This window comes from Zootermopsis nevadensis, unplaced genomic scaffold, assembly GCF_977971745.1.
Source record: "Zootermopsis nevadensis isolate Lab colony 2312 unplaced genomic scaffold, Znev_1.0 Znev_ptg000010l, whole genome shotgun sequence".
NCBI lineage: Eukaryota > Metazoa > Arthropoda > Insecta > Blattodea > Termopsidae > Zootermopsis > Zootermopsis nevadensis.
In genome coordinates this window covers 3,218,997-3,246,636 of record NW_028259142.1, presented here as the reverse complement: position 1 = coordinate 3,246,636, position 27,640 = coordinate 3,218,997, and the positions used below count along the sequence as shown (strand labels likewise).

Here is a 27,640-nt window from a genome sequence, read left to right as displayed (position 1 = left end):
TGGTTTCTGTCTCACTTGAAATTATTATTTTCAGGCTCGTGGTTTATTGAGATGGAAAATATGTGAAACTATTTCGTCTGCCGAGTGTTCTGGAACTAATATATATATATATTTTTAAATTTCATAATTGAAACTTGATGTTTATGCATATTCACCACACCAACTTATACCTCTTGTAAATGTATCAGTGGGTGAATTAAAATAAAGACATTTTCGTCGACTATCGACCATGACAGTGCTGGGTATTATTTAGATTCGAACGGCAGTTTATTTATCGATGTGGCTTGCTGTCTTCCGAACTTGGAACAGAAGAAATGAGGATAATCTTTTGTGAGTGCATTCTCGAAAACTGTTCTCTCCTCAACATTTTCAAAAAAAGATCTTTTGGTAATAGGTCGTAAAACCTGCTTTCCAGTGGCACAGATTTCTAGTCATACATAGATCTGTCATGTGTTCTTAGTGTTATGTTTAGGTACTGTAAGGTTATAATCTAGTAATGAAATCCTTTGGAAACTTTCAAAAAGTTTATAAAATACCTAAGGCACTCCAGACATGTAACTAATAGCAAACGAAACAATAATGTTTTTATGTTAAAAGAACTGAGTACTTTAGACTTTGCTGTAAAATTGCGTGCAAATCAGCTGCTTTACGTATCTTACGGTTAACAGGATGCTTAGAATATTCTTAGTCGCCGTGAACCTTCGGCCACTTCTTCAGCAGATGTGTTGAGCGGTGTTGTCTATTGAAGAATTCCAGGCGCGCTGGTAGATTTCAAGAGAACGGGCGACTGTTTGCAGTATGGAAAGTCATCTCAAAGTCTTTAAAGTTCCTGATAATTTGTTTCTGGATTGATTGATTCGCTCATTTTACGACGCTGTTTCAGGTACACAGTTTATGTAATGTTGGATGTTATTGATCGACTGAAAAGAACACGGATGGCCTTGTGTTTGTACTGTCCAACCTGAGGAAAACTGGTTCGGGTGGCCGATTTTCGGGCCGAAACTCCACCCGGAAGCTCCCAGATAGAGAGTTTTTAATCACTGCATCGTGATGTTCGACATTTCTATCGTGGAGTAGCTCAAGGGATCGTGGCCTTTCGTACTTCCTCGCGTGTTTTTGTGCGATGCGTTAACAGTGTTCCGAGTACAGCTGTTGTGTGTCATCTGCCGTGCGTGTTAAGTTCACCCTCTCTCGCCTTTCATCCCGACCTGACCCCAGCATGTTGTGTCCTTGGGCCCTAAGCCAACAAGCAAGACAGCGTGACGCAGAGTGGTTCAGACTTTTGCTGTTTCTGTTATCATCCCCAGATCCGGCCTACAGGCTTATTGCGTGCGTAGCGTCGTATGGCGTAACGCATTTCGCTGTCCTGCTGTGGAGAAGATGAAGATGCTGTTGGGTGGGTGAGACCCAGTCTTCATGTTGAAATTGAAATGTCCTTCTTCTTTTTCTTTCTTTCTTTCTTTCCTCTTCCTTCTTATTCTTCTTTTTTTTTGGGCGGTTGTATGTTCTGGTGGATTTACTAGATAAATGAAATCTGCCACACGTGCTTAAGGTTAAAATGCTGTATCATAAATTTATTAGTGTAACCATCCGTCCGTGGGTGCATCCATCCATCCATCCATCCGCCCGTTTATCTGCTGTTCACAGCTTCATCAGTTTCGAGACGTCCAGACAGCGGTTTTAAAATATGAAAGGTCGGGTCAGAGTGTCAGGTCACACTAACTCCTTTCACGAACGTTTAATGAATTTGTAGATCTGTCCTATCAGAAGTGAGTGAGCGTTTTTCGATACGCGCCATTAATTTCTACTGGAACAAAAACACACCGGGCGTACGTACTTTCAAACCATCCCCCCCCATGATCTCTGCCACCTGTCGCACAGCTAAGAGACGTCTGGTGCGTGAAGCCACCAAACTTTTGTGAGAGTTTTATCTTTCAAATACCTTGCCACCGAAGGTGCTTGCTGCCTCCTTCGTCAGGGTAGTGAGTGAGCCGCTCGCGATAATGCGGATAAATAGGTTTTACCCAGGACGAGGTTTTCATAAGTGTTTCCTCTCATTTTCCAGTCCGACCAAATGACTTAAGCAACAGACCACGACAGCTTCGTTTCGTCATACTCCGAACTTACTGTCATAATCGCACTGTCACTTTTTGTAGGCTGAGGCCAGCAGTTGGTACGTTTCCGTTATAACGCCTCCGTTATGAATGAGTGTTCAGTAAATCTCGTCTAGTTTTTAGTGAGATGCGTGTTGCAGCTGTGTCATGCTTCATATCTCATCTGCTATGACCTGTTGATTGGGTTAGGGAAGCTGCTTCAGCCTTTGATATCCTCGCATTTTTAATCCGTAATTCGAATTTCCCGTTCGCTCTGACCTGAGAAGAGAGATGTCAATCTTATCTGCTGGGAAAATTACAGGATGCAGGATTTCGGTTTCTTCTTAATAAATTGAGGGTTGCCAGCTCGAAGTGACGGCGTTGTTCTAATTCCTATCTAAACACGTTGAATGCCGTCTGTGTGCTGGTAATCCTCCGTGTGTGTTTGTGCCGGCGTGTGTGGTGATACTCTCTAATTAGAATCTACCATTGTTCTGGACTTTCCCAGATTGCTCTAATGGCAGTAACTCGAAACTCTCGTGCTTTGTGTTCCTCGACAATTACTACTCTTCTCCGGGAGCTGTCTTTTTTTTTTTGCACAATTAGTCATTAAGCGCATTAAAGATGTATTTACACACAGTTTGAAGATGACTGTCTTTTGGGATAGTCTGGTAGAAGTCTGCAACACCTTTATCATCAGGGCGATCGGTGCTCTGATGATGGAGGCAGCAGGTACCTCTGAAACGTTGGCAGACAAAACGGGGACTCAGCCCAGAATACTGTCGCCTTAAACGGGACATTTATTTGTTCGCCTATCATAGTGGCTGCCAGTACTAAGACGTGTACGGTGTTGGACCGTTCGAACATTTGATATCGCAGGTTCGAATTCGGATTGGGGCATTTGAGGAAATACACCGAAGGTATCGGTCAGCATATGTAAATTCTGGTGTTATGATATTCCGCCCTATATATCATAAAACTACCCTACGAAGGACATAGGCTGTTCTTATATAAACGAAGCTTTCTTATGCTTAGAGCTGATGTTGGTTATTAAATATGTTATATCACTGGGCTCTTTGGGATTATTATTTAATTTTAAATTAATTTTATTCTTGTTGAAAGTGTGTGCGTAGCTCAGCAACGTTCCTGGAGTTTAGTAAACTACTTATGTGTAAATATCGTAACAGTGTAGGTTGTCCCATTCCTAGCGAGTCTTGTCGGAAATTACACAAACAACTGCAGGAAAGTTTATACGCGCATCAGGAACAAATTTTATTCGTACTGTAAACGGAGAAAGAGTGAATCATTCATTGCACTGCTGCGTATAGGAATTAATCATGGCTCCACTTCTGTGCATATCATTTGTACAGGTACGTTGTCCTTACGGCCATATCTAAGCCAACACTCGATCGATTTGTGTCAGACGTGGTTTATGGCGAAATTCCGCCTTTCAGGGTAGTGTTAACACTTTCTCATACCAGGACATTCATCCGACAAAACAAACAACTTTTATTGATTACGTTTTTGTCATTGAACGAAATAGTATTCCTCTCACTGCCAATCAGGGGTTTATTCCACTTTATAAACTCGAAGAATCGTTGAAGATGGTTGTCTTCTGGGGTGTTACGCCGCGTTGTCTGGTGGAAATTTACCGACGTTTCGGTCGTGATTAGTGATTCCGTCAATTCGACGCCCTTCCAGACTGCACGACGTATCTCAGAAGACGGTATTATTGGATATTCGGGATTGGATACCCCTGGTGTCTGCGCTGCCTTAAATGTTAGGGTTTATTCAGTGTGACAGACCATTCTTGCTGTAAAGCTTATTACGCATGCTGCTCCTCACACTTCGCGATTTTTACCGTGGGGTGTCTGTGTGTTCAGATGAGAAATATACAACCCTTCCAACTGTAAATATCAGAGTCATTACGTTACGGAAACGAAAGAAGGTTGCGAAAATAAAAATTCTCTGTAAGCTCAGAGACGTATTCACACACTTGTGCTCCATTATTTTTATCGTGACTGAAACAGAATCCCATAACGGATGAAGTTTGACTGCATGATCCTATGTGGCTCATAAGTCATTCATGCACGTGAATCTTATTCGCTGCCATTCAGAAAAACATTAATGTGAACTGAGCGCTGTACACACTGCCTCAATATTGTAAGACTTGAGGTTCTCACAGCGGTGAGTATGAAGATTTCCGTCTTCTGGGTTGTTGCGCTGTGTAGTCTGGTCGATGTTAACCAACGTTTCAGAGGTCATACTGCCTCCGTCATCAGAGTATGAAGATTTCTGTCTTATGGGTTGTTGCGCTGTGTAGTCTGGTCGATGTTAACCAACGTTTCAGAGGTCATACTGCCTCCGTAATCAGAGTATGAAGATTTCTGTCTTCTGGGTTGTTGCGCTGTGTAGTCTGGTCGATGTTAACCAACGTTTCAGAGGTCATACTGCCTCCGTCATCAGAGTATGAAGATTTCCGTCTTCTGGGTTGTTGCGCTGTGTAGTCTGGTCGATATTAACCAACGTTTCAGAGGTCATACTGCCTCCGTCATCAGAGTATGAAGATTTCTGTCTTCTGGGTTGTTGCGCTGTGTAGTCTGGTCGATGTTAACCAACGTTTCAGAGGTCATACTGCCTCCGTCATCAGAGTATGAAGATTTCTGTCTGCTGGGTTGTTGCGCTGTGTAGTCTGGTCGATATTAACCAAAGTTTCAGAGGTCATACTGCCTCCGTCATCAGAGTATGAAGATTTCTGTCTTCTGGGTTGTTGCGCTGTGTAGTCTGGTCGATGTTAACCAACGTTTCAGAGGTCATACTGCCTCCGTCATCAGAGTATGAAGATTTCCGTCTTCTGGGTTGTTGCGCTGTGTAGTCTGGTCGATGTTAACCAACGTTTCAGAGGTCATACTGCCTCCGTCATCAGAGTATGAAGATTTCTGTCAGCTGGGTTGTTGCGCTGTGTAGTCTGGTCGATATTAACCAACGTTTCAGAGGTCATACTGCCTCCGTCATCAGAGTATGAAGATTTCTGTCTGCTGGGTTGTTGCGCTGTGTAGTCTGGTCGATATTAACCAACGTTTCAGAGGTCATACTGCCTCCGTCATCAGGGCGATGAGTATGAAGATTTCCGTCTTCTGGATTGTTGCGCTGTGTAGTCTGGTCGATATTAACCAACGTTTCAGAGGTCATACTGCCTCCGTCATCAGAGTATGAAGATTTCTGTCTTCTGGGTTGTTGCGCTGTGTAGTCTGGTCGATGTTAACCAACGTTTCAGAGGTCATACTGCCTCCGTCATCAGAGTATGAAGATTTCTGTCTTCTGGGTTGTTGCGCTGTGTAGTCTGGTCGATGTTAACCAACGTTTCAGAGGTCATACTGCCTCCGTCATCAGAGTATGAAGATTTCTGTCTGCTGGGTTGTTGCGCTGTGTAGTCTGGTCGATATTAACCAACGTTTCAGAGGTCATACTGCCTCCGTCATCAGAGTATGAAGATTTCTGTCTTCTGGGTTGTTGCGCTGTGTAGTCTGGTCGATGTTAACCAACGTTTCAGAGGTCATACTGCCTCCGTCATCAGAGTATGAAGATTTCCGTCTTCTGGGTTGTTGCGCTGTGTAGTCTGGTCGATGTTAACCAACGTTTCAGAGGTCATACTGCCTCCGTCATCAGAGTATGAAGATTTCTGTCAGCTGGGTTGTTGCGCTGTGTAGTCTGGTCGATATTAACCAACGTTTCAGAGGTCATACTGCCTCCGTCATCAGAGTATGAAGATTTCTGTCTTCTGGGTTGTTGCGCTGTGTAGTCTGGTCGATGTTAACCAACGTTTCAGAGGTCATACTGCCTCCGTCATCAGAGTATGAAGATTTCTGTCTGCTGGGTTGTTGCGCTGTGTAGTCTGGTCGATATTAACCAACGTTTCAGAGGTCATACTGCCTCCGTCATCAGGGCGATGAGTATGAAGATTTCCGTCTTCTGGATTGTTGCGCTGTGTAGTCTGGTCGATATTAACCAACGTTTCAGAGGTCATACTGCCTCCGTCATCAGAGTATGAAGATTTCTGTCTTCTGGGTTGTTGCGCTGTGTAGTCTGGTCGATGTTAACCAACGTTTCAGAGGTCATACTGCCTCCGTCATCAGAGTATGAAGATTTCTGTCTGCTGGGTTGTTGCGCTGTGTAGTCTGGTCGATATTAACCAACGTTTCAGAGGTCATACTGCCTCCGTCATCAGAGTATGAAGATTTCTGTCTTCTGGGTTGTTGCGCTGTGTAGTCTGGTCGATGTTAACCAACGTTTCAGAGGTCATACTGCCTCCGTCATCAGAGTATGAAGATTTCTGTCTGCTGGGTTGTTGCGCTGTGTAGTCTGGTCGATATTAACCAACGTTTCAGAGGTCATACTGCCTCCGTCATCAGGGCGATGAGTATGAAGATTTCCGTCTTCTGGATTGTTGCGCTGTGTAGTCTGGTCGATATTAACCAACGCCCTGATGACGGAGGCAGTATGACCTCTGAAACGTTGGTTAACATCGAACAGACTACACAGCGCAACAACCCAGAAGACAGAAATCTTCATACTCATCGCCCTGATGACGGAGGCAGTATGACCTCTGAAACGTTGGTATACATTGACCAGACTCTACAGCGCAACAACCCAAAGGCAGAAATCTTCATACTCTGATGACGGAGGCAGTATGACCTCTGAAACGTTGGTAAACATCGACCAGACTACACAGCGCAACAACCCACAAGACGGAAATCTTCTGCCTCAATATTGCTACTATGTGAGTTTTAGGCGAGCTTCGGTTTTAAACGGCTATTTACGTTTTATACTGATGAGATTTGAGGCTTCAGTTGCGACGAGGATGCAGCTGGATTTCTTCTGGGATGTAGCTCCGTGTAGTCTGGTAGATATTGACTGTCGTTTGAGACGGGCCTGCTGCCTCCGTCATCAGTGCGATGAATAAGCCACGTGCAATGCGGAGAATTGAAATTAAGTTCTGACAGTGGCGACTCTGGAAACAAGAAAGAATGAAAGACTCTGGTGGGTTTTGGCGGAGTCCGCGATCAGCGGGAGTCTGGAGCCAGACAGTCGGCGTCTTCTTCGTGCGTTTGGCATTAACATGGTTCCAGTCGCCGTGAAGGTTTTTTTTTAAAGTTTAATTTACTTTATAAATAATTTTTATAACGTTTCTTTCATTGCGAACTGCAAACATTTTGCTGTAATAAATTGTATTAGGCTACTTTTCAATACACGAAGTTTCATTCTCCTCACGTTTATTCTAAGATGGTCTTGGCGTTTCTAATCTGTCACTGTGATGTGTTTTACAGGAATCCCCGACAGCCACATGCAGAAACGTGTCGAGCTTGACAACACGTTCGTGGATCAAGGAACGTAGGGTAAGTCTGTATGCATTTTCTCTTGACAGACGATCAGGGTATATGTGTTTGATTAGCTTTTGACTTAGTTTTGTCTTTGAAGTTGAATCAATATAAATTTCTGTTTTCATGGGATAGTGAAGAGGGTGTCGAGTGGTAGACTGTTATTATCGATCTGTTTTATTCTTTTGTTTTGCTGAGATGGTTGCCACAGTCTTCAACGACAGTGTTTATTTATGGTTTTATCAAAGCGTAGAGTGATATTGTTAGGTAGAATAAATGTTCACATTTTTATTTATTTACGTTCTGCGTTTGGAAGGTCCGAGGATAAAAATTTTCTTCTGTTATTGAGGTTCTCATTTCCTCTAGCAGAATGTGTCGTGTATGTCGATTGCACTTAGTGTGCAGAAACATTATTTTGATTAAACTCCAGTATGTGTGTGGTGTCTTACCCCACTGCTGTGTCTTGGATTTTGTTCGGTGATTAAACACGTTGTCCGTGGCGACATGAATGAAAAGAAGTACTCCATATATGACATAGTATTTGTTTCATTCACGTAAGGTTTAAATTTTTTACGCCCGAAAAGGTGGAAGCAACGCGCATTGCAACAGGTGCTAACGACTTGAGTGAATAATAAAAAAAAGATACGTTCGAACTTTGCCTTGCTGTGTTTTTGGTGCATTTCGAAGTGTGATGATTTTTCGAGATGGCCTTCCACGAGTCATCTTTACGTGCTCGACATTTTCTGCCTGTTTTTTTTTCTAATTTATTTACAGATCTACTGCTATAATTACGTTTTCCGAGTTGAAATAATTTTCACTTACTTAAAGAGACATGAGATGATAAAGTTGCGTCATATTGTGATAAATATATATTTGTTTAAATCTTGTCAGTCTAATCACAATAAAATTCCTATTAAATATTAAAATATTATCATAATTAACATTTAAATATTTAAAATATATTAAATGATATTGTCTATCGAAATGTTCGATTTACATTAGAACATCACTTTTTTTACACGACATGTTTCAGTTCTAAAAGAACCATCTTCAGGTGTATAAAATTATATAAACTTAAATATAATTTCTTAAATGCAACTTTTTAGTCAGATGTTTATCAGATTTCAAATGATGTTTTCTTCCAGATTTTATTGTATTTTTTTAATATCGTATTCGAAGTTGTTCTGTATATGTACGTCGTGCTTAACATGATTTTGTGTGGGTGAACGTTTTGTATCATCCTGCAAAGTAAAAAAATTAAAGAGACTGTTATGTTAAAAAACAGACGAATAACGAGCCTCCTCGGTGGGGCTAAGCAGTCATAGGCGGCGTTCTGAGTGACGTTTTGCAGATATCAGAGTGGTAACAGTCACACAGCAATTTCATATATTTGTGTCATTAAAATGCAACACGTGTGTTCACTGACTGACGTCAACGAGAATGCACTGCGCTTCGGGGAGTTGTAAATAAATTGATGTAGCATTTCACTGTGCTGTCTGTTTTGGTATGTTGTCTGTTGAAAATTAAGTTTCGGTAGATGAACGCAATCTCGAGCTCACTGTTTCTTGATTAGTAGGCTTGTTGCCTAATAGGCCCGTGCTTATGAACTCTTGTCTGCCGCATCTCTACAAACTTTGCTTTATTACATTAAATCTTACATGCGCCTACGTTTTACTTAGGGAAGGAATTTACGTTAAAATTACGTCCGCCATGATGAAAATATTATTATTATTAAGTGTTGTGTCTTACGATAGGTCCATTGCTCTGCCCAAAAAGAGCTCTCCAGTTTTCCCTATTCTCGGCTTCTCGCTTTAATTCCTGGAACGTCATCTTCTTTCCTTGTTTAAGGTCGTCGGTTAGCTGTATCAGTCTTCTTCCTAGTCCTCTCTTTCCTTCAACCTGGCCTTCGATGATATCACTCATTAATCCATTCCTTCTCATAATATGTCCCAGCCAGTTAGCTTTCCTTCGTGTAATCGCCTGCAGAATGTTTCTTTGCTCGTTGACTCTCCTCAATACTTCTTCGTTGGTCACTCGATCCGTCCACCTGATCTTCTCTATTCTTCTCCAACACCACATTTCAAAACTCTCCAGGTATTTCTGTTCCTTCTTCCTGAGTGTCCAAGTCTCTGCTCCATACGTAACACTTCACTAGTCTCTTCTTCATCTCCAAGCCCAACTTGCTAGTGAGAAGTATCCTCTTCTTGACGAAATATGATACAGTGAATAATGTATGCAAGAAGTTTTTACGAGTTCAAAATTAATTCTAGTGTGTGTGTGTGTGTGTGTGTGTGTGGTTTTTTTTTATTATTATTAAACGTTTACTGTCTCCTGACTACTTGGTTTTAATTCGCGTCGCGGGCGTAATATTTAGCTTTATTTATTTATTTTTTTATTTTATCCAGACGTCCTCTGGGGCCCATTGGATACTGGGGTAAAGCGACCAGAGGGTGAGTCTGACCGTGCACTTCCATCTTTGGCCAAGGTCTAGAATGCTTTGAGATGCACCTCATTCTTTCCCTATGCGTCTTCATAGCGCGGCCTTGAGTTCACATTTCTGCGATCAAAATAAAAGCTGGATAAAGCGTATGAAGTTTAATTCCCGCTGACGAAGACGCAGGAACGGTGAACAAACCGTGCGTCGTTTATGTGGTCACTGTGTCTGTAGGGAGCGCTTGAGCAATCAATACGGTTCGCAGTGAGGGTGCAGGCGAAACGACACAACCCCTGTCGACCGCTCTCTGCACACGCTGTAGATGTGCATAAAACTGTAGTAGCGGTCGATAGAATTGCAGTTTGTGCTCAATGATTATTCGCACCTGCATCGGAGATAAGTAAAAGAGCGCATGTACAGTCTGGGCAGGAAGTGTCTCTCCAAGACTTCGCAGAATTGATCGTGATGTTAGGATCGGTTCGTTTTTGCAGGCTACGAGAGGCGGAGAGCCATAATTCGTGGACCAAAATCAGTTTTGCTTCGAAACGTGTGTTTTTTCCGTTGAAGAGAGTACTCGCAGGCAGACATTGCCGAATGATCGCTAAATTACCTTTTTGTCACTTTTAAATTATTATTTTTCTGGTTATTTACTTTCTTTATTCATTCTACGTTTATTTTAATGTCAGTGTGTATATTTAACATTTTGGTATGTTTTAGATGTTTAGTACATTTATCTGTGTTTCTGGAACACGAATATTATATATTTAATGTAAAATTGAGCATTAGGCTTGTTGAACAAGGAAATTTAAGTTCCTGGTAAGCATAAAGCCTAACATAAAATGTCCTAAGGAAGCAGGGTGGGGGTATAATTGATTTAGATCAGTGGTATTCAACCTGGGGTACGCGTACCCCCCGGGGGTACGTGAAATTTAAAAAAAAATATTATTTTATGATGAACACTGAATAATCAGTAATGTAATTTATTTAATTTATTTTAGATGTATATTATATACTATGTATAACTTGAATTATACACCAACAACTTTGGGGGTACAGAATTGAAGAGAAATTATATCTGGGGGTACACGAAGACATCTTAGGGGGTACGTGAAATTTAAAAAATATATATATTATTTTATGATAAACACTGAATAATCAGTAATGTAATTTATTTAATTTATTTTAGATGTAGATTATATACTATGTACAACTTGAATTATACACCAACAACTTTGGTGGTACAAAGTTCAAGAGAAATTATATCTGGGGGTACGCGAACAAAAAAAGGTTGAATACCACTGATTTAGATGACGTCCTTGGTTTATAGGTTTTTTGTGTGTGACACTGTATCGAATACTAATGTTGACTCTTTGAAACCCAGTGGTTACTGTAAATACCACCTGCTTTAACAATCAGTAACTCTTAATTTTGCTCAGAGTGTATTTAGGGATTTCATGTGAATCTCAGGATAAATATTAATCATTGCCATCACCTTGCTCCCTGCCCCATTTTTATCAACAGAAATGCGTGTGTTTGTATGTACTTTCTTAAGTGATCACTACTTAGCATCGCACTGTTTAAGATTTACGGAATGCCACAGTCGAAGCTTCGAACTGCGGAATCGTGGTGATACACCGGAAAACTAAGATGATGAAAAACCCCGCGGCTCTCCAAACAAATGGGTTCAAACGTCTCTGCCGATAAATACAGAAATAAGATATTCAAATTTCCTTCGCTTTCCCAAACGTACAAAGGTAAAAACGTAGAGGGGTTTATGAAAGCGAGCTCAAGGCGTCAGACGGCTGACAGTGCTTCACAAGTTCTCGAGGGACTGGTTAGCCCAGCGCAAGTCCGACCTTCGTATCTTTCAAGGACCAGAAATCAAGGCTCCATTTTGATGCTGCCGAGAAAATGGAAGCTGTGCAAACTGAGTTATTCTGTTTGCATTTTATATTCTGAAACACGAACACACTATTGCCTTCAGATTTACAATTTCGAAGACAATGGACCGGGAAATATCATCCAGACGGAATATGCTCAGTAATATAAATAGCCAGTGTCCTTCGCTTTCGAAGGGTTAAATGACGTTCTTGCTATAGCTCGGCTGACGTGTGTGAGACGTGCCATATTTTGATGGCAGGCCTGTCAAACGCTGTCATGTCGAAGGGTACGAATTATCGCAGTGCCGAAACTGAAATGTCTGCGTGATGAATTACGTGCTGATTGAATTGGGAAGTTTTAACCAGACCGGACATTTCCTTCCGGTGTGGTGGCACTTAAGATACGCGGTCGATGCTGTAGATGTTACTGACAGTGATAGACATTTGAAGGGCTTGATATTAAGTATTCTTTCGGGTTTTATAATCGAGAGTGGGTCCTTCATCACCGCGGCATGGCACGTACTTAGGTTTCGGATGGGACCTCCCCGGAAGGTAGCTGTGAACATCCGACAAGGCGTTGTCCACCAGGTTTGGAGGTTGGGATGGGGGGCTAAGACCCCCCCCCCCCCCTCGCTTAAAAATGCTAGCATTATACCAAATTCCACGCAGGAAATCGTAAAATTGATGAGAAGAAAATATTTGGTGGACCTGATCGTAGGCGGGAGGGTTAGTGAAATCTATTTTAAGGAATTGAAATGTGAATATATATGAGCTGGGTTAATGTGGCTTAGGATATTGATTAGTGATGTGGTGTTACTAACGCGGTGGGCGTAATTAACCTTGGGGTTCCATAAAAGGCGGGGGATTTGTTTAGTAGCTGAGGACCCTGGTTCATGGCGTTCATATGAAGCGAAATGCGATTCGTGTGAATAGCATAAGTGTGGGCGGAAACTTAACAGGCCCTCAGTAGATATTGTGCTAGGTTGTTTGTAATGTTCACGGACGAGAGGCTCTTCGGTACAGCTTACTGTTAACGGAAAGCTGAGACAAAAGGAAGCCAAGTAGACCAATAAGAACGATACAGACTTAAGTCGAAAGGAGGAAAAAATAAACTAAAAGAGAAGAAATTGTCGTTGGATTTATTTCGGTGGGTTAGGTTAGTACCAGAGGGGATAGCTTTTTGTGCCAGGAAGACAAAGGAAAGATACGAACACACACAAAGGGATAAAGCAACGAACAGCGTGGTACAGTAATGGAAATGTATGCGGTGTGAACAGATGGAAAGGAATTCTTTACGGAAAAAAAAGGCGTAGTGGATGGAAGTTGAAGTTGGAAAGACGGAAAGAAGATGGAACTAAACTTGTGTTGAGTTCGGACCGAAGGGTTATGGAGGGACATCGTTAAATCGATTATCGTGAATGCAGATGCGCGGATGCTGGCGTCAATAATTGACAGTTTTCGCACAGAATATATATGTTTATTTTTTTTTTACAAACATTCACTTCGAGGTTATACTTGAGACACACCGACCATAACTGTATGGTGAGATATCAGGTTCTCACGGCGGTAAGTATGAAGAATATTTACTTGTTGGATGTTACGCCGTGTAGTCTGACAGAAGTTCACCGACGTTTTAGAAGTGATTGCCTTGACGATGGAGGCAGTAATCACCTCTGAAACGCCGGTAAACGTTATGACAGTTGGCCTACTCTTGGGAGTTTTCCTCCGTTGCATCCCAACAATTACTCCATTCACACACAGAAGAAGGCAATGGCAAACCACTTCTGGATCATCTGCCAAGAACGTATATGAACAGGTCCCAGTCCGAGAAAAGGATGGAAGGATCCTGTTCATATGGACCTGTCGTCAGACAGAACACTAAATAATAATAAGATGAGGTGGTCTAGCGGTTAGAACGCTGGCCTTGTAACCCTGGGGTCTCGGGTTCGATTGCCGGCGGTGCCCGAATTTATAACTTGTGTTGGGCAAGGCCGTGGTCTAGGCAACACGGAGTTTTCCTCCGTGGCATCCCAACAATTACTCCATTCACACACAGAAGAAGGCAATGGCAAACCACTTCTGGATCATCTGCCAAGAACGTATATGAACAGGTCCCAGTCCGAGAAAAGGATGGAAGGATCCTGTTCATATGGACCTGTCGTCAGACAGAACACTAAATAATAATAAGATGAGGTGGTCTAGCGGTTAGAACGCTGGCCTTGTAATCATGGGGTCTCGGGTTCGATTCCCGGCGGTGCCCGAATTTATAACTTGTGTTGGGCAAGGCCGTGGTCTAGGCAACACGGAGGTTTCCTCCGTGGCATCCCAACAATTACTCCATTCACACACAGAAGAAGGCAATGGCAAACCACTTCTGGATCATCTGCCAAGAACGTATATGAACAGGTCCCAGTCCGAGAAAAGGATGGAAGGATCCTGTTCATATGGACCTGTCGTCAGACAGAACACTAAATAAATAATAAATAATAAAAGCGCCAGTTATTTAATTCGTGATATTTCGTCCTGATGATGGCGGAAGTAAGCAGACTACACGATACAGCATCCCAGAAGACAACCACCTTTTTTTTAAATCCGTGTCCAGTTTGTAAATAGAATTGCGAAGTAAACGGTGATAACGAAACGTCGCTTAAGTAGTTCGTGACGGAGATAAGTGATGAGGAAGTAAGTCGAAGGCTGCAAAGATGATTTAAGGGGCGAACAATGACGAAACACATCGGTATGCAGTTTTTGATGCTGCCAAAGCGTTGCTTCTAAGTGGCATGTTTTCTTATTTTTGCAACCAAGGGTTATAATAAAAGTATGTTTAAATTACTTGCTTGTTATTCCACTTTTGATATTGTAAGCACGACTGGATGATGGCACAGCGGAGCGTAGAACTCGACGTAGAACTTGACAGCGTAGGCTAAGGACGTTCTTACTTTATTTAAGCTGATTAATTTCATACAGGCTTTATGGCATTGTTCGTAATAAAATAGAGGTCAGTATTAAATGTTGAGTTGACGAGAGTTTGAAGAACAGAGTCGGTGGTTACTTCGGTCAGTTACCCGGATAACGCACTGTACGTATCTTGTAAAGGAAGAATGTTATGGTTTTTATGACATCCGCAAGGAATTTGAGGTTTGGCTGATAAAGTAATGGAGACGAATTATAGGTTTTCTTGTTTTTGTAAGGTACTGAATACATTTGCCACGTACGTGTATGTACGGTTATTATTGTCATCTTTAAAGGAAATTTGCCAGTTTGTGCAATTACCGATTTTTTTTCAGTTTAATATCCCACGAAAATATGAATTGATCTTATCTACTTTAAATTTTAGAACACTTTATTCCAGACGGTGACATCTCGATGCGTTATTTCTTGTTAATGTCTTTAAATTGCAATTCCATTATGGACGCTGTTGGTTTACGTGTGCCGGCGAGGCAAATAAGAGAATTTTATACTTTTAGTGTGAACAGTGCGCTAAGACATAGTCCTTCAGCGAGGTGCGTCATCGCTGCAAATGACGTATGTAAATCTTTGGACGTATTTAGCATAAACATTGTCTCCCTTGAGCGAACGTTCTCAACAAGGGAAATGATCTAGATAGGTTGTCTGTTTTTTTTTATATTCTTTAAAATTTTACAATTATATTAGTGTTCCCTAGGTGGATTATTTATATTTCTTCATTTTTTGCTCTGTATTAATATTGTTTCTATTTTGGGTTTGCCTGTACTTAGCAGTTACATTTAATACTGTACATGTATAAGTTTAGTTAATCCGTTTGTTTACTATTATCCATTATTATTTCATTATTATTGTATGTATTATCTGTGTTTGCCTGTTATTGGCTTCTTGCTGTTGGCAAACACGTATATAAATTAATTGAATTGAACCATAATCAGGCATTGCTACTGCGCGGGTTTTATGCCGATATGAGTTACATCTGTCGCCAAGTTCTGTGCCAGTTTCATTGGCGTCCGAGTCTTTGAACTGGTTCTTAAGGAAAGGGACAATCCGGCCTGCATTAATTACTTCGTTGAAACAGGTGCTTTCAGGTTGTCTGTGGGTCTTCGTATTTGCAGACTGTACCGTTTCCACAGTCTCTGATAAATAGCCATTGCTTAATACTTTATCGTAAAAATTATAATATATTGCCAGAACACCCTTATAGGAGGGGAGCCTGTTATGTCCAAAAAAATTGGGCAACCCGTAAGGCTACAAATTTCATAAATATTAATATGTTAGATTAAATTTTTGCATCTATTTAAAGCATAAATCATCCTGCAAAACCCACGAGAGCGAGAAAAATTGAAACTTTGACAGCTTTTATATAAGCCTATTAAATGTTTAAAAAGCGGAATGCCAAGGAGAATATTTTGACTTGAAAGGAAGTTAAAGAGGGCGCTACCGCTGTGATCGTCTCTTCTGACTTATGGCGCCGTCTGGTTTTGTAAGTTATTACTAACGCTTCGCAACAACATATCGCTCCCATGTTCAGGGTGGAAGACCTGAAGATGGAAGCGATATGCGCCTCCGAAACTCACGTAGCCAGCTGCAAGACTATATTGTTCACTAACGCGTGAGCTGTCGATTGGTAAGTGTGATATTCAGGTTCAGTTGTTTTAATTTATTTTATTTCAGTGAACGTCCGAACTTGTTTACATTTAGGAAATTATTTTGATTAAACTTATTAAATATGGCCGTGACGCGTGATGTTCGTCTTCTGTTGATGAAATATTTATTTGGAAACTGGTATCCCATGTTCAGGGTGAAAGACCTGAAGATGGAAGCGATATGTGCCTCCGAAACTCACGTAGCCAGCTGCAAGACTATATTGTGCACTAACGCGCGGGCTGTCGATTGGTAAGTGTGAAAATTATTTTGATTAAACTTATTAAATATGGCCGTGACGCGTGATGTTCGTCTTCTGTTGATGAAATATTTATTTGGAAACTGGTAATTATCGTGTGAAGTTCGACGTTAGTTGTCGACAGTCCGTCCACACAACAATTATTTATTATAGTTCCATTGTTTATTAAGATCCACTACGTGTTTCGACCATAATTGGTCATCTTCAGGTGGTTCTCCTTGAGTGTTCGAAACTAATGGATAAGAATGCTAATGTGTGTTGCGGACTTCGCCAAATAATGGAATGTGTCTTAAGCAGCTTACCTATTTTAGTAGAGTGGACCATGTAGTTGTAGATACCGGTTCAAAGCTGTAGTTGAACTCTTACTGCGTTGGTCTGGAAGCGATCTATTCCCTCTTGTAGGTCCTGTATCTTCGGTCTTTTTCGGTCGTGGGCTTTATTTGGGAAACTGAGCGATGTCGCATATAACTCGTTTCCATAGTAACCACGTCACAGACTTTGGGATTATTTGTACTACAGTGATCTCCGACGGCGCTGCTGTGAAGTTACTAATAACAAATGACAAAAGAAGAAGGTCGTATCCACAAGAGTACAGCGAGTAAAACACAGGAAATTAAGTCGGCCTCTTCAGCGCTGCTGGAAAGTGCAAACTTTGCCAGTCGCGACAAGCGAATAATTTCCTTGGCTCATAAAACACAAACAATGCTTGGACTCGAAGTAATGTTGTTCATGATGGCGTTGTATTTATGGAGCCATCGGCTTTAGAAACACAAAGATCTCTTCCACTTATCTACTGACGTTTATCACCTTGGTAGCGCCTCGGTGGTCTAGCGGTTAGAACGCTGGGCTTGTAATTCTGGGGGTCTCGGGTTCGATTCCCGGCGGTGCCCGAATTTATAACTTGTGTTGGGCAAGGCCGTGGTCTAGGCAACACGGAGTTTTCCTCCGTGGAATCACAACAATTACTCCATTCACACACAGAAGAAGGCAATGGCAAACCACTTCTGGATCATCTGCCAAGAACGTATATGAACAGGTCCCAGTCCGAGAAAAGGATGGAAGGATCCTGTTCATATGGACCTGTCGTCAGACAGAACACTAAATAATAATAAGATCCGGTGGTCTAGCGGTTAGAACGCTGGGCTTGTAATCCTGGGGGTCTCGGGTTCGATTCCCGGCGGTGCCCGAATTTATAACTTGTGTTGGGCAAGGCCGTGGTCTAGGCAACACGGAGTTTTCCTCCGTGGAATCACAACAATTACTCCATTCACACACAGAAGAAGGCAATGGCAAACCACTTCTGGATCATCTGCCAAGAACGTATATGAACAGGTCCCAGTCCGAGAAAAGGATGGAAGGATCCTGTTCATATGGACCTGTCGTCAGACAGAACACTAAATAATAATAAGATCCGGTGGTCTAGCGGTTAGAACGCTGGGCTTGTAATCCTGGGGGTCTCGGGTTCGATTCCCGGCGGTGCCCGAATTTATAACTTGTGTTGGGCAAGGCCGTGGTCTAGGCAACACGGAGTTTTCCTCCGTGGAATCACAACAATTACTCCATTCACACACAGAAGAAGGCAATGGCAAACCACTTCTGGATCATCTGCCAAGAACGTATATGAACAGGTCCCAGTCCGAGAAAAGGATGGAAGGATCCTGTTCATATGGACCTGTCGGCAGACAGAACACTAAATAATAATAAGATCCGGTGGTCTAGCGGTTAGAACGCTGGGCTTGTAATCCTGGGGGTCTCGGGTTCGATTCCCGGCGGTGCCCGAATTTATAACTTGTGTTGGGCAAGGCCGTGGTCTAGGCAACACGGAGTTTTCCTCCGTGGAATCACAACAATTACTCCATTCACACACAGAAGAAGGCAATGGCAAACCACTTCTGGATCATCTGCCAAGAACGTATATGAACAGGTCCCAGTCCGAGAAAAGGATGGAAGGATCCTGTTCATATGGACCTGTCGTCAGACAGAACACTAAATAAATAAATAAATAATAAAATCACCTTGGTGAAGATTGAATAAAACAAGTACTTTTTCTCGTTTAGACCGGAAGCAGTAATTAATTGCTGAGTAAGAGGGAAAATGAATAAACCGGCTAATAAGACGTCGGGAAAGGCTTTGAATGTGGAGTTAAGGAAACTTCAATGTTTCCACGCAGCCTACTACTTTGAAAATACAGCAGTTTCTTATAAAACTTGTTTTCATAATGCGATTGATTTATAAGAGAAAGCTATTTCCGTGTCGCGGTTGCTTTTTGAGTGTAACGCGATCAAAATAAAGCAAATAAAGAAGTTTGTACAAGTAAACCGTAGACGCAGGTATGAAGAAAGGCTCCAATCATTCTGTCCTTGCTGCAAATACTCCAATAGTGAATTCTTTAGACTTCCAGCTACGCCGTCAGAGAGCTGTCAGCATTCGGTGTAGGCTAACACTGTGACGTGGCTTTAGAAAAGAATGCGCACGATGGTGTGAAACCATCCGTTCTACCCCATGACCCCTTAATTTTAATTGAACCATCGATTTCTATAACACGGGTTTCCCGCAACGCGGTCTTTTCCAGGAATGCAACTATCGCTTTGTAGGATAATCTGCTGTTTACTGAGCTGATTTATTTTAATGTTGAAGCATTGCATTTGAAATAATTGGTAACGTTATTTTATACAGGTCACTAGGCTAGGAAGAAAATTACGGCGAATTCTATGGCTGTCCGTGGGTTGTCATTACGTAGCCTGCAGGCATTGTCTAGTGCGTGTGTGCTTGTAGTACGAGGTGCGATCGGAAAGTTTCAAGACTGTGTCAATACAGGCCGAACCGGATGTAGTACGAGCTTCTGCCGCTAGGGGGTGCGGCCTACATTCATAGTGAATCAGTATGCCAGCCGGCATCATCGAATTAGCATTTGTTTCTTAGTTACGGGCGTTTTGGTAGTGCATTACACCGACCCTCCTGCGATTTCGGAATGGTGTGTGCATCAAATTTTGCCAAAGACTCGCCAAAACGGCTACGGAAACCTATGAAATGCTAAAGCAAGCATTTGGGGAGTCCTCAATGGGTCGTGCACAAACTTTTGTGTGGCATTCACGTTTTAAAAATGGCCGAACCTCTGTCGATGATGACGAGCGTTCTGGACGACCATCCTCGAGCACAACGCCCGAAAATGTTACGAAGATTCGGCAGGCCATTCACGAAGATCGACGTCGTACCATCAACGACTTGTGCGACATTGTTGGAATAGGCTATGGGACCTGTCAGCTGATTCTAAAGGAAGAACTCCACATGCGACGCATCCTGTCTGAGGACCAGAAGCAGAATCGACTTCTCGTTTGTGAGGAGCTCAAAGATCTTGCAAGAACCGACCCCAACTTCCTTTCTAAGCTCCGTGTGACTTCTTCCTCTTCCCAAAGATGAAAATTCAGCTAAAGGGAAGGAGATTTGAGACGATAGAAGAGATTCAGGCAGAATCGCAGATGGTGCTTGACAGGCTGACAAAGAAAGATTTCCAGGGATGCTTGCAGGCTTGGCAGCGGCGCTGGGATAGTTGTGTTCACTCCCAGGGGAACTACTTCGAGGGTGATGGATGAATTTAATACCTGAGATAAGTGTACGGGTTTTTATATGCGCAGTCTTGAAACTTTCCGATCGCACCTCGTACGTCTCAAAAAGGATGTATGCGCACATTAAGTGAATGAAATAAATATTTTTATAAAGTGAACCATTGGTACATAGCGAATTAGTGCAAGATGGCCACCGTTAGGTACGTGGGTCATCAAAGTTGCTGCTGTGTGTACATATTTTTTGGATAGCCCTGCTCGTTGAAAGCTGTTTGTACTAAGAACCAGTTTCCTGGGAAAATAGAAAAGTATTGTAAAATTCCAGAAGAATACCAAAATTTATTTCAAGTTTGAAAGTTTGGGAACATAACTGCTATCTTCTTCCCAGTGAAGTGTTTTTAGAATACTCAGTTTATAACTACGTCAGTGATCAGTAATGATAAAGTGTGTTGATGAAAGAAGGTTTACACATGCGAAACGAGAATAAACTTTACTGAGAAGGAGGAAGCAGTTCGTAAGATTTGAGGTTTTCACGGCGGCGAGACCGAAGATGGCTGTCTTCTGCGTTGTAGCGCCGTTGAATCTGATACAAATTTATCGACGTTTCAGAGGTGCTTTTCACCTCCATCGTCAGGGCTGTGAGTAAGTCTGGCGCTGCTTCAGAGACGTACAAGGTGCGATCGGAAAGTTTCAAGACTGTGTCAATGGAGGGCGAACCGGATGTAGTACGAGGTTCTGCCGCTAGGGGGTGCGGCCTACATTCATAGTGAATCAGTGTGCCAGCCGGCATCATCGAATTAGCATTTGTTTCTTAGTTACGGGCGTTTTGGTAGTGCATTACACCGACCCTCCTGCGATTTCGGAATGGCGTGTGCATCAAATTTTGCCAAAGACTCGCCAAAACGGCTACGGAAACCTATGAAATGCTAAAGCAAGCATTTGGGGAGTCCGCAATGGGTCGTGCACAAACTTTTGTGTGGCATTCACGTTTTAAAAATGGCCGAACCTCTGTCGATGATGATGACGAGCGTTCTGGACGACCATCTTCGAGCACAACGCCCGAAAATGTTACGAAGATTCGGCAGGCCATTCACGAAGATCGACGTCGTACCATCAACGACTTGTGCGACATTGTTGGGATAGGCTATGGGACCTGTTAGCTGATTCTAAAGGAAGAACTCCACATGCGACGCATCCTGTCTGAGGACCAGAAGCAGAATCGACTTCTCGTTTGTCAGGAGCTCAAAGATCTTGCAAGAACCGACCCCAACTTCCTTTCTAAGCTCCGTGTGACTTCTTCCTCTTCCCAAAGATGAAAATTTAGCTAAAGGGAAGGAGATTTGAGACGATAGAAGAGATTCAGGCAGAATCGCAGATGGTGCTTGACAGGCTGACAAAGAAAGATTTCCAGGGATGCTTCCAGGCTTGGCAGCGGCGCTGGGATCGTTGTGTTCACTCCCAGGGGAACTACTTCGAGGGTGATGGATGAATTTAATACCTGAGATAAGTGTACGGGTTTTTATAGGCGCAGTCTAGAAACTTTTCGATCTCACCTCGTACGTATGTTCCTCCGAAACGTTTTTATCTGCTTTCAACCCCGAAAACCGTCGTCCAGAAGGTAGTGTGATCTGTTAACACGCATTCCTGTTCTGACACCAGAAACAGTTGAAAGACGAGACATTCGTCAGAAGCTGTCTTGTCCGCTTTAGTGACTTTGCGCTGCGTGAAGCGTCACTTAAATTGAATCTCTGCTCTCTGTCTCCTTGATGACGCTACCTTGTTTTCGTAATTTCTTTGACGCCGACTGCAGGGATTTCGGAACGTGTCGACACGTTTCAGGGGCGGGGCGAGGGAGTGAAAAGGGAGAGTTTTACAGCACAGTTGCTTATCCTTTCAACATGCTAGGATCATTACTTCGTGCGTGACTCTCAAAGGAAACAGCGTAATATCTTATCACCTACTAATGAATGTATTTATATGAAAGATTTCTATATATTTTAAATCTTGTCCGTCTAATCACAATAAATTCTTATTAAATATTAAAATATTACAATAATTAACATTTAAAATATTTAAAATATATCAAATGATGTTCTTTATCGAAATATTCGATTTACATTAGACCATAATTTTTCACGACATGTTTCGGTTCCTAAAAGAACCATCTTCAGGTGAATATAATTATATAAAAATTTAACAACAACTCAAACACAACTTTCTATATATTATTTTAGCGTACATTTTATCAGATTTTTATCAGATATCAAATGATGTTCTTTTCCAGACTCTATTCCATTTTAATAACTTATTCGATGTTGTTCTGTATATGTACATCATGCTCAATATGACTTTAGTGTGGGTGAACGTTTTTTTGTTGTTTTTGTATCAGCCAGAAATGAAAGTTGTAGAGGAGTTACATCTGTCTGGAATTGAAACATGTCGTGAAAAATGATGGTCTAATGTAAATCTAATATTTCGATAAAGAACATCATTTGATATATTTTAAATATTTTAAATGTTAATTATTGTAATATTTTAATATTTAATAAGAATGTATTGTGATTAGACGGACAAGATTTAAAATATATATTTATTATATCACAATATGACGCAACTTTACCATCTCATGAAAGATTTCGTTTGATAAATATGGAGGAATCCTGTAACCTTTTATGTGAGGATGAAAAAGTAAAATTGCCCCTGTTCCTTATGCAAGAACCATCTCATGCAGAAGTTGTTAACCTTGGCGTCAGGTGGAGGTGAATTGGTGACATTTATTTTTCGGAGTCTGTAATAAGTTGATGATTACTTTTATCCTCTGGTTCCTGGTTTGTCTAGCAAGTAGACATTTGATTAAATTTTAAATGGATCTGAGCAACTGTTGTATTACTTGTTATGTGTTATGTGTTCGAGTTTGTTAACAAGTTTCTGCGAGCCAGAGTCGGACAGAGTTCGGCCACCGCGTTCTTTCCGTATCGCGTGGAACGAACTGCGTTTCGCCTTCGTTTAAATGCCACTGTGTCTATACAAATTTTGGTTGTAATCGATCAAAGGATTAGAAGCTGCTGGTTTCCACATCACGTGTAGAGTTTCCATATTATGAGACATTGACGTCACTTAGGATATCCCCGTAGCTCCACGCGGAGAATGGTTTGGCTTTATAACAACGTCCTGTTGGATTTCCTTTGAACGAGGTATACGCATTCTGTGTGCATGATTTGCTGTTGAGGCAGGGGTGGACAAATTTTACAGCAGGCACGGCCATGAGATTGGACATACACCTCATAAACCAGCGGGGATCGTTAAACAAAGTTATCGATTTTTGAAGTCGAATTATAGGTTGATTATCGAATGTGTGAAGTTTTTATTGGGGGCAAAGTGGCTGGAGCGTCGAGGTTATCGCTCAGAACCATTTAGGCCCCAGGTTAAGAATGCGTGGAGTTTTATCTCCACTGGCCGTATGTCCATGGCTGCTGTTTCGTTGTGAGATTTGATTTTCTTACGGCGTGAAGGTGGCATTGTTCTTCAGGCTTGTTACGTTATGTTCACTCGTAATTAGGTACCAATTTTTCGAAGAAACACAATGTATCCACTTTCAGGGCTTGGGGTGGACTGTTTGCTTATCCTCAACTCTGATATCTGCCTACGAGTTTACATGGCGTCATAACCTGAAGATGGAGACAGCATGTTTATCCAAATTGTTGGTATCTGCCTGCTAGTGTACACTGCGTTACAACCCTGAACAAAAAAAAACATCATCAGCTTTTTAACTGTGCCGAAAGTATTTGATATTTTACCAAAAATTGTTGGTGAATGCCTAAGAGGCCTTCTGTCAGAAAGGTATTTTCTTCTGTTTGTAGCCAGTATCACGTATCTGATTCAAGCCCGCATTCCGCCTGTCCCTGTGTGCGAAAGCGATGTTTCGTGACGTGTGTGAGATATTCGTCTTCATGTCAGGTTTGAAGCTCAGACTCCAAATAAGCGTTGCCTATTGGGATAGTACGTGACGGTTCATTTAAATGAGTGGAAGTGGTGGTGGGTGGTGGGTGGCCTGTATGTTAAGGGGCTGGATTGATGCTGAGGCATGCCCTCGCGGTAATTGGCGAGAGATGCTCAGGTCTGTCACGTGTCGTCGTAATGAAACCTCAGCGCGTCGTCGGGCGTCTACCACGCAGGTGCGCAGGGTACAGTAATCAAGGTTTTATTTGCCCTGTATTGTTTCTTGTATTTAATAGCAGTTTAACTCTGTGAAGCGTACTATTCGCTGTGTCTACCACCTGCTTTAAGAATCAGTAACTCTTTGCCCGCAGTGTGTGTTTTTATGGTTTTTGAATGATTCTTACATCAAACAGATTATTTCGTTAAACAGCGTTGATCAGTTGATATTTATTATCGAGACGCGTCCTTTTTATATATTTGAATTTTTATATTTTATATACAAACTCCGTGTACAGCGATTTATTCGTGATTTAAAAATATTACGTCAAATTTTCACCACCCACGACATTGAAAAATGTATATATTTGTTTTTTTTATCAGAATACTAGAAAGTTCAAAAACTGTTATTTTACGAATTGTTTTATATTACTTTACAGTATATTCCTTCATTGTTTACGGTTTTGTGCGACGTCATTGGCTTCCTTGATAAAGGAGTCCAGAATTTAATCTGAAAGCATGTTTGGAGTAAGCTCATCCATCGGTTTAGAGTAGTTGGATAATCGGTGGTTGTCTGAAATATTTCGCGCCTTCAACGATTTCCTATGGTGTTCATTCGAAATTTCTTCCTGGTTCGTCTGAAGCGATACATCTTTGATTTGAAGATTAGAACATACGCGCTTTCTCAAATTTGCTTCACTGGTACGAGGAAAGTTTTGTTTAATGCATTGTCAATCTTCGCTGTTTTAAAAATGGTCTTGTCGAAGTTTTTCATCAACCGGAGTTTCATACGACTCGTATTAGTGATAGCTGCGATACGGCGTTAGTGAAGCAAGCGAATCGATAGTGGCAGTCGTCGACACTCGTACTTCAGCACGCAATCGAAAGCGCGGAAACGCGAGACATTGCAACTACGTGCTCAAGTTGATGAGAAGAAAACTCTGCTTAACCGAGTACTTAGTAAAAGAAAAGTTGGATTCAAGGCCCACCCGCAACTGGGCACGATTTAGAACTAGTTTATTATTTAAGAACTTCTAAGACATCGCGTGGGTATACTCTGAAACGTCGGTACAATTCTACCAGACCACACGGCGCAACATCCTGGAAGACAGCCTTATTAAAAATTATCTGGAACCAGGAGTGAGTAAGTTACAGGGAACTTTGCCAAAGGTTAATTTGGGAGATGGGCAGGGCATTCAGCACACATGGGAGAGATGAGAGTGTAGTGCAATATTTTGATAGGAAAACCTCGGCCCATATGTCCAAATTGTGAGCACCAAGATGGCGTGAAGAGGTGCGTGTTGAAGGGAAGTCTTGGAATGCGAATTCAGTTCAGATATGGGGAGGGGGTCCAACGTGGTCCCCCTTTCCTGCCTCGTTGGTTCGGGTTGCTGTTGTCCGTCATTCGCATTGTGGGAAACACGTGTGAGTAGAAAATTACGGGAGAACAGGGCATGCAGACAGGCGAGAGGAGCAGCTACTATATGAGGAGGCCCGCTTCCGCCGCGAGGTCGTGTCATGTAGGGGTGACCAGAGTTCTGGATGTTTGTACATACGTTGTTATTACGAATGTTTAAATCCTAATTTAAAACCACGTAATGTCAGTTCAGTAACCTAACTCTTAAATCACGAAAGAAAATTTATTTCTTTTAATCAGAAATCCCCGGTAAATGTACTTGGTTACAAGATAATATTATTTATGTTATTATACGTAAGTTAAAACATCGTGTAGTCTATTTCAGTGGTATTCAACCTTTTTTGTTCGCGTACCCCAAGATATAATTTCTCTTCAACTTTGTACCCCCAAAGTTGTTGGTGTATAATTCATGTTATACATAGTATATAATCTACATCTAAAATAAATTAAATAAATTACATTACTGATTATTCAGTGTTTATCATAAAATAATATATAATATTTTTTTTTAAATTTCACGTACCCCCTAAGATGTCTTCGCGTACCCCAAGATATAATTTCTCTTCAACTTTGTACCCCCAAAGTTGTTGGTATATAATTCAAGTTATACATAGTATATAATATACATCTAAAATAAATTAAATAAATTACATTACTGATTATTCAGTGTTTATCATAAAATAATATATATATATTTTTTAAATTTCACTTACCGCCCTAAGATGTCTTCGCGTACCCCCGGGTGTGCGCGTACCCCAGGTTGAATACCACTGGTCTATTTCATTGATATATTACCGACTTACCTGAGTCAGTGTAATTCGATACAGTAAATTAAGAACGTAATTGTGGCAAAATAAATGACAAGAGAGACGTAGAAACAAGGGAGAAACAGTTTTTAACTCAGACTGATCGAGTACAAATCGGGTTAGGAATTGCTTGAACCAAACTCCGCCTAGTTATGTGTCTGACCCAACTTTGAGGCAGAAGTTTTAATTGTTTTATCGCTTGCTTTTATGTGTAAGATTTTTACAACAACTTTTGAAGTAGCTTACTTCTTATTGATCATGTTTACAAATTGAATCCACTTTGTGGAGGTAAATTATGTATTTCGTGAACACTCCCCTGTAGTCCACCCTCTTTTCTTACCCTTCGTCCTTCTTCAGTACATGAAGGTACTCATTTGTGTGTCCCCTTTCCCACCTCTGCCCTGTCCAACGTCATCTTCCATGTCTCGTCCATTTTGATTACCTTGTCAAGATAGAATTTTACTGTGGCCGTTAGCGACCCACTCAGATTAGCATGGCGACCGAATTTTGTATCACGGCCCGGAAGTTAAGAACCATCGGTCTGTCCGAAGGTTTTGTATCCACCACTGAACGGATTTACTTTAAATTTAGGAGTCTGGGGAGTTTATTATTAGTGTTCTGTCTGACGACAGGTCCATATGAACAGGATCCTTCCATCCTTTTCTCTTCTCGGACTGGGACCTGTTCATATACGTTCTTGGCAGATGATCCAGAAGTGGTTTGCCATTGCCTTCTTCTGTGTGTGAATGGAGTAATTGTTGGGATGCCACGGAGGAAAACTCCGTGTTGCCTAGACCACGGCCTTGCCCAACACAAGTTATAAATTCGGGCACCGCCGGGAATCGAACCCGAGACCCCAGGATTACAAGGCCAGCGTTCTAACCGCTAGACCACCTCATCTTATTATTATTTAGTGTTCTGTCTGACGACAGGTCCATATGAACAGGATCTTTCCATCCTTTTCTCGGACTGGGACCTGTTCATATACGTTCTTGGCAGATGATCCAGAAGTGGTTTGCCATTGCCTTCTTCTGTGTGAGTGTG

At 41.7% G+C, this 27,640-nt stretch overlaps 1 protein-coding gene across 1 annotated transcript in view; it reads left to right on the top strand.

The window, feature by feature from the left end:
* trio (trio Rho guanine nucleotide exchange factor) overlaps positions 1-27,640 on the top strand; it is a 323,028-nt gene that overhangs the window by 42,957 nt on the left and 252,431 nt on the right. The window contains exon 2 of the mRNA XM_087346228.1: positions 7,421-7,489. The gene's annotated coding sequence lies outside the window, so the exon portion shown is untranslated. The remainder of the gene's footprint in view (positions 1-7,420; positions 7,490-27,640) is intronic.